Below are 9,087 nucleotides of genomic sequence, written 5' to 3'. Positions count from 1 at the left end.
TGGTCAACTGGTGACTTTGCGAAGCTGTCGTGCACTCTCTACCAGGGATGCACCACAGAAGGAGAAAGTGCTAAAAGTATGTCATATGAAGGACATGTTCATCGGTATAGCACCCATGGGGAAAACAAAGTGGGAAAACTGTAAATCCATTATCCATCGTCACTTTTTCCTAAGGAGGGTCATAGTGACCCACAGCCAAGTCTATGCAGACACAGGGCAGAACTGTCCCCTAGACAAGAAGCTAGTCCATATCAGAGTACACTCACTCACATGTGTATGGGAATAATTTACAGCACATATGTAAAAGGCTGAAGGGATGGAAAGATTAATAGAGGTTTATTATAGTAAGGGTTATTAAAATAGCTCTTAATTTTGTTGTTTTAATATAACATTACAGACATTGTATATAGGGGTGTTTTATCAGATGTGTAATTATGGTTTACACAGATTCCAGGACAGACACTGGATTAGAGTCATCATGTCTAGTAACCAGTCTATACATCTCACACTTGCTATACAAAAGGATCAGTCTTTTGCAGCAGAGAAATTATATGGTTGTGAGAGTCCTGAGGAATTATGCACCTGTTAACAGTTTTATACTATAAGACCTGTTACCTCTATCCTTTATCAGAAAGCTGCTTTTTCCTGATAAGGGTAACAGCAACCCAGACCTACTGTATCCCCAAGACACAGTTCACAAGTGAAACTAAACAAAAGCACATACTGTAGGGACAATTTGAATATACCATTTAACTCAGGCAGCATAGTGTCAATGTACCTGTTGTATAATGAGATTTTTGGAAGGTGGGAGGAAACTGAAACTGCCCACACAAAATCTATATGAACAAGATTCACCGCACAACTGTGCCATCCAAGACCTGTTATGCACACATACAAAAATGATACAATAAATGTTGAATTGACAAAACTAATGAACTGTTAGTATGGTTACTCTGGCATATATATAGCCTCCTTTCAGCCAGCATTGTATCTACTGTACATACTGCACTTTCTCTGAATCTCAGTTTGATGTAATTGCTTGTTTCTGGAAGATACATTCACAGTCTTACCTTTAATATACTTAGCAGTTTTGTCAGTTTTGGAGTCCAATGCAACCAAGAATTGCAGGGAAGGCCCTGTTCAGGTCAACAAAGCTTTGTGGACCTCATTTGCCAAGTAAGTTCGATGTTTCTTGGAGGCACTGTACTTCAGATAAACATACTGTAAATGACGTACAGTATTCCAAGCATGATCATCTTTAAAGAGATTAAACAGCATTTTGCCTTTCAGACTTGTCCACATTTACTGTACGTAATAAGGATACATAATGACAACATTGGAAGAACAACTGCAGGAGGACATGATACCAAGATAATATTGTAAGTGCGTAAAAATACAAACTCATAACCCATTTTAACAGGTTTCATTTCTGAACTCCAGCTAGGGAGGTGAAGTTTTGTTAGTGTCAGGTAATTTGTGATGGAAAACAAGGTGGTGTTCTGTAACTATGACAGTGAAGATATTGTATTTGTAGCGTATGGTGGCAGGAGCCCCTACAGAGCTTCCAAATAAAATGTCACAGGGAGTTTTCATCTTCTGTACTCCTGAAACACCCTGTTTAGGATATGATTATCTTATTTTGAAGTGTAACAATATACCTTAGTTTTTTTTAAAGCTCCTAGATCTTGATTGTTCAATCTTTGCTTGAAATTCACTTCCTGATTGTGGAATATGTGCCTATTCTATAACCAAGTGCACTATAACTAAGTGGACTATTATTGCACAGACAGAAACCATTCCACTAAATGTGTGAGTTATCAAAGTACACCAGATCACCTGAACTAATTTAGGTTCAACATAGCAAAGTGATTAAATACCTATGCAATCATCATCTTTAAATTTGTTTTATTTGCACTTTTTGCTGACAAGTTTTTTAATATGTTAAAGTATTCAGTACTGTACGGTAACTCAAATTTGAAAACACTATTTTATAGACACAATTCGCAATTAGACAAAATGAGAGATTGGAAGCAGGTAAAAAGAAAGCAAAGCACAAAGTTCTTCTAAATATATTTTTTCTTTACATTTTGCAGCATTAGCAATCTATGAGCTTTACTTTCCTGCCAAGTATGCAGTTTTCTTGCCAGATTAGGTATATGACTATAAATGTGACACCCAAGATACTGTCTTACTTAAGATTAGCGTTTGTTTTTAATTAACATTTAATGGCAGTGTTTTTGCACACTTCTGTTTATCTCATATATTCAGAAATTACAGTAGATGAATATTCTACAAGATGGTTATTATAGAAATATAACTTCATCCAGGAGTTCTAAATATACAGCAGATTATTTCTCTTAAGTGTTATGCAGAGTGTACACATTCCAGTTACTCATGAATGTGTGTGCTAGCAGACCAAACAATAACTTATTCATGTTGGAGTTAAGAGGATATTTTAATTAGAAAATGAATAAAGAATAGTATTATAATTGCATCAAACTAAAAGACATTGGCTAGATCCATAAAACCATTGAAGTGCTGCATTAATTTGGATTTTAAAACTAATAACCATAATAAATAAGATATATTACATGAGCCCACTAAAAACTCTTTCTCATAAAGGAGAAAGATACACTGTGCATCTGCCTACAAACATTTTAATACTGCCATTAGATCAACAGAAAACACGCTACCTTCACATGGAAACTTCAGAATACATTGTGCATTGTATCTAGAGAGGTTAAACATATTCTAAATGCTTTTTAAATGCTCTTTAACAGACTAGGTTTGGGGTGGTTTCACATTCTGCACACAATTTCAAACTGATATCACAGAAATCACATAAATTGCAGGGGAAATTGAACTTGAGGGAAATCTTGGCAGGATTATTGATCATTTATAGTGACTGTTGGCAAAACACCTCGCATCCTTCTTCTCAGGTTTCCTTAATGCAACATTGGAAATAAAGCATTGTAATATGCTGCACAGATACATTTTTGTATCCCAGAAGTGCAATCAATATTTATGAAAGAGGCCTCCAGTATATTATTTATTTAAAAATGATTCTTCCCGGTATCAGTCTCCTGCCTGTCCATTCATTTGTATCTTTACAGCAAAACCTTAAAAAAGGTGTAAGGTATTTAACTGGAATTTGTATATGGTGCAAGGTAAATCTGTCGAACCTAAGAAAAGCTGATTTTACTCCTTACTAGGAGTCTGCGGGTTAAGACAGTGCACAACAAAACTTACATTTGCCATTTTAAAGCAGAATCTGCATGAGAGAAATGAAACATGTAAGAAAGCAATGGGATAACTGGAATGATATATGTTCTTATAAACATAATCTACTGTCTAATTCTGACTTTCTCCTCCAAATTGGTCCACCTGTAACTCAGACCTACCGACCTAGTGCCCCAGGATATCACATTCCCTTCAGCTCCCCATCCCCTAGGCCACCACACTGACCACCTTCCTCCAATATACTGTATCCAACTATCATTTTAGATTCTTGCTGGCATTTTGTGAACTGTGCCGCTCCTTTTGCGGGTGCTCTCCATGGAATCAAGCTCCGGAAGCAACACAGCGCTGACACCAGCTCATTCAGACATCATTCCAGTAGCCCTATTCTTTTGTCACCATCGCTCAAAACATTGCTCTTTAGTGCATCAATCCCCTGTCTCTCCACTCTCGCTGGTCCACTTGGAAATGTTGCTAAGTCTTCCACCAGGCATTGCATCTCTCCCTTTTTTCATTTACACCTGTCACGATCGCTACTCCTCCTCTTAAGGGCGCTCCAGCTCATCCCCGTTCAGCCTCATTCCCCGCACCTGTTCCTTATTCTAACCCCCTTTCAGTCCACCTTTAAAGCCAGGCGCTCACATCATTCGAGGCTCTACTTTGAATCCCGTTTCATGTGAGCCCGGGTCCTGTTGCCTCTGTCTCCGTCATGTTTTTAACTTTCTGTTCCTGTTCCCCCCGCCGGTCCTGACCCGGCTCCCGTTTTTATTCTACTGGATGGATCGCCTGGCCCTGGACTTATGCTTGTGTTTGGATTCCCCGTTTGGACTTCCTCTTGGATTGTTCGCCCCGGACTCACTCCCGCTGGACACCTGCACACCAGGGACACGCCCCCTGTCTCGATTCCCGTCTCCTGCATGACTTTTCCCCCAGTGTTTCCTCACTATTCCGGATTGTGCCGTCTGCATAGGGCCCGGAAAGAACTGTTCGTAACAACACCTCTAGAGTAACCGTACCCTTGTTCATATTCTGTTTGAACCTCACAACTTCAGAATCCTGAATCGGCCCAATGGGCTGCCACTCACATGTTTTGGGGTGTTTTTCATCCTCATCCTGATGGGCAGGTTGTTACTCTCTCAAACAAGTGAGACGAGTCAGTAAGGCAAGATAATTCAAATTACGCCTCAAGGAGGTTAATCAAGCCACTCCAACGAAGCAGACCTGCAGAGTAATAAAATAGTCACGACATCAGCTACTGATTCTAAAACATGCCCTATTAGTGATACGGTTACAGTCCATGTGAGATTTCTTAAGGGACACAAGACAGCTCACCAACAGCCTGTTTCTGTGTGCATACGGCGAATTCTTGAACATGGTAAAAGATTCATGATGAACCTCTGTCTACTTAGTGCACTGGCTGAAAAAAAAAACTGTCCTGTTCTATTTCTGTTCTGCTTATTGTATTTCTTATACAGAGAAAGAAACATTTACCATTACTGTACTAGTAGGAGAAATCTAAAATTCTATGCAGCACATTCTAAAGATACCCCATTAAAGCAGAAAGCAAATGTTCACGGAAGTGGTGTTTTCCCACCTCCCTGCCACTGCATTCACAATGCACGACCCTGCATGCATTTTCCACACTAAAAAATAAGGAATATGGTAAAGGTAAAAGTAGGTCAGAAGTGGATCTATTTAGAAAAGTAGAGCAATCAAAATGAAATTCTAATATCAGTGGCATAAATATTGCCGCTCGGAAAAGGCTTTGGAGACACAAGCCTACTATTTCATCAGAATGTTGCTGTTTGAAATTGTTGTCACTGCTACTGGACTATATGTCTTAAAAAAGTACGTCATAAATCTAATCTTCCAGTCTGACCTATATTAGCAACACTTTAATATTATTAGTAGTAGTTGTACTGTATTAATATTATTTTTAATGTGCTTGCCAGATGCCATTATTCAGGGAACAGACAGAGAATGTTATTAAGTCTAATTACAAGAAACAATTGTGCAAGTGCAATAAGATGTGTGAAATAACAGTGATGTTAGCACAAACTGGAAGAGCAACTCTAGTGCCATGTAAAACAAAATTAAATTGTAAGTATGAAGTCTGAGAATCAAAAACATGAGTGCAATATAAAGAGTTAATTAACAATGTAGTTGAGAAGTGAGAGATTGTGGGAGCTGTCTATGCAGATTTGAGTACATGCTGAAAGGTGATCAGGTAGTGCGCAGTTCTGATTTCTGAGGGTGTTTTATATTTTTGTGTGTACACAAAGTCTGGTGGAAACGGCAGAGTGGAGAAATTCTGCATATTTGCAACACACCAGATGGTACAGTGCATGTATGTTTTGCATGTCTGCAGAATGTGAATGCAGTCATAAAGTTGTTCGTGTCTACCAGACACTTTGGTGTGAACGAGGTGACAATATCATGTCATGGCTACAATACATTTATAAAGGTATTGTATATTTCATGACTGACAGCAGTCAGGCAAGCCAAACATAACCAGCCCTGCACAAGTCCTGACGTCTGATTGAGGCATTTCCATCAGTTTGCAACAATATTGTCATTTTTCCCCAAATTGCACAGACACCTGGACACATCACTGTGGGCAGATTAGCTCCCTTGCATTAAGATGGAAGCTCCAGAATGAATCACTGCATAGGTGCTGAGTATCACATGGCCACATGCCTGGGCATAAAGATGTTCCAGCAAAAACCAGGGAAATGCAAATTGGCACATGTGATGTGTTCAGTGATGAATCATGGCTCAGTCTGCTCTGGCACAAACAGATTGGCTTAGAGTGCATGGCAGATGCTGGCGGAGCACAGTGTACAGGTGGTCTGTTTCGGAGGTGGAGGTGTAATGGTACAGTATGGGCTGTAATACAGTAAAAATGCAGAATGCGGTTATGGCTTATTGGTGGTTTCTTGACAGCGCAACATTAAAGACACCAAGATTTTGACTCACACATTGCACCTTACAATGCTGAAACGTACATCCTCATATTTATGAATAATATAGTATAGTTATATAGTGTATAGTATAGTGAATAATATAGTGTACCTCTGGCATTACTGAATTGGTGTGTGCCTTGTCAGAATCCATTTAAGCCATGTAGATCTACTGAGCTGCGTGCAACACTACTCTCTGTCTGGTGTATGATTTTCCAGAGAGAACTAAATGCTCCTGCGATATTGATGCCACACTGGGTGCACGTTTTGCTAGCTCCAAATTGAGGACACCCAAGATATTGAACTGGTTCATTTAAACTTCCCCCTGTTGGTTTTTGACCTCTTCTGCATTCAGTTTTTTCTTAGAAAACCCTTACATGCTAGGTGAAATGTGTTAAAGATGACAATGCATAAATGTTGTGTTTGTTTTGCTAGTAAATTCTGTTAAACTGGAAAGCTAAGAGACACTTTTTAAAACGTTAAGGGCTATCAAATAGTGCGTTCCATGATTGGTTGGCTCCAATGCCTGTCAGCTGTAGCAAGGACCATAACACCATCTGAACATGTGGAACCAGCAACACTACATGTAGAGCACCATTAATCAATATGGCTTAAAAACATACCCAGCTTGTCAGGAAATGTAAACGTTCTGTATATGCAGTACTGTAGTTTTATTAGATATAAATATTCAGAGCAGATACTAACACAATGTGCTTTCATAGAAGAGAATGATATGCATTTTTTGCATTATATTAATGTTTTGCCTAAGCGTGCTTTAGCAAATGACTAGCCAATGGTTAAACAAAAATCTTCCCATTCCCATTACAATTATTACAATAATCATTAATAATCACACAATCACCAAAAGTAAAATCCATGGTGAACAATTTACAGTATTGTTAGAGAGTGCTGTGAATGAATCCAAGTTTCCTGCACCAAAATATACTGTATGGTGCCAGTCTACATAATTTCATGTTCTAATTTTAAGTTTAAGTAGTTTAGTGATTCTAATTCGACATTAGCCAGCAATCAAAGGGTTAGAGAAGAAAGTGTTGTTTCAATACAGACAGAGATAATCTACAGGGATTACCTCAGGTACGCTCAAAGGCTGCCTGCTTTGACCCTTTAAGCATGTAGGACTATAAATCAAAGACACAATGTTTGTTTTTTTTTCTGGTGAAACATCCTACAAGCATTTTCATTTTTACTGTAACCACATTTGAAATTGAGTAGGACTTCATTTTTTAAAGTAACAGCTCAGCGGTTTTACTCTTTTTGTTCTTTTGACTTCATTTCAAATCAGTACAGATATATATATCCGGTGACCCCTATCTCAACCCTTCTCTTAAATTTTCTTGTCAGCTCTCCACATCTACCAATGGGAACCCTGACACTGGTTTCTGAGAGTCAGTGTTCGCAAGGAATGCCAGGAGAACGGTGCCAGTACAGCTAAAAGACCCCAGATTAGTCTATCTGATGCCAGAATACTCCTGGTGCATTACATAGATAATGCTTACAGTAGAACAGGCAGATGTCAATAGATATTACATCAGCACAATGCTGTCAAAATGCTGTTCTTCAAAGTGTTGTGCATGTGTATCTGTCCTAGATGCATGAAACTGTTCGCCTCCCAAAATGAAAGATTCTCTTCCTCGGCTCTTACAAAGATTTTGAGGAATGTTGTCTGTGAGAAGATCCAGCGAATGACCAATACAATTAATAAACTTGGAAAAAGTGCCTTCTGTGACTGCTCTGAGGCACTTGTTCTGTAACAGAATTAAAGCTGATACAGTTTGGAAGATAATAGAATAGGGAAGAATATGGAGTCAGATTTGGACTGGAAGAATGGCTGAAGAATGGAGATGAGTCTTTAAAATAATTTAGCTTTGTGTCTCTTTCCAGAGCATGATGCGGAATCTTTGACGTTTTTGTACAGTAGGGTCTCAACATCTGCGTGCTCCAACCTCAGGGAGCTCTGTCTCCTCTCACAGTCCAAAAACAAACTGGTAGGCCAATAGGCTTCTGGGAAAATTTTCCCTAGGTGTGAGTGTGTGTGTGTCCTGTGATAGAATAATAAGCATAAGCATAAGCATAAGAATATTTTACACCAGAAGATATAAAGGAGATTTAATGAAGGAAATCTTCATTTCTGCTGTGAAGGAGATGTCTGTCCATAGCAGATTGTGATCTTATAGTATGTTCATATTCTATAGCAGAAAAACAAGTTACATGATAGTTGTGAAATTAACTGAATTACTGCTGAAATAAAGGAAACTGGGAACCAGCTGAAGATGTCTCATTTACGTTTTTCTCAAAAAGATTTAAAGCACAACAACTGACTCAGTTCTTAAATGTTTCAGGCAAGTTCTTTGACAAGTCACTTAAAGATGAGCAAAGGAGCCCAGGTTACGCTCAAATGGATTCAGACACTGGCAAGAAGTTATCATGAATCTGCAGAAGCAAAGCAGGCACACTAGCAAATTCTGTCATTCTGTTTCTTTTTTCACAATTATGCTGTCAGCCTAATGCCACTTGTGATTTTGAACAAAAAAATACATATCTTGATGTGCTCCACTAAAAAAAAGTATTGTAAACAGAAAGACTATAATAAGCCATTCTAGGTTTTTTTTTATCTTATTGTACATAGAATTACAGTAGGGAGTCCCTTCTGATAACTTTTCTGAGTTCTGAGTTCTGAGGTAAAATTAGTCATCTTGGATTGAGACACTCTTCCCAAAATGATTGTTCATATGAGTTGTGGTTAATAACAGTGAACCTTGCATTTTATAGTTTGTGGTAAGGTGTTGTTTTCTTTTGCTAAATTTAAATAGTGAAAACTACAAAAATGTACAAATTTGCGCACTGCTGTATTGGCTCTGTCTTACAAATT

Source organism: Lepisosteus oculatus, chromosome 1 (genome assembly GCF_040954835.1).
Source record: "Lepisosteus oculatus isolate fLepOcu1 chromosome 1, fLepOcu1.hap2, whole genome shotgun sequence".
Classification (NCBI taxonomy): Eukaryota; Metazoa; Chordata; class Actinopteri; order Semionotiformes; family Lepisosteidae; genus Lepisosteus; species Lepisosteus oculatus.
The sequence above is the reverse complement of the archived record's forward strand: the minus strand, read 5'-3'. Positions refer to the sequence as shown.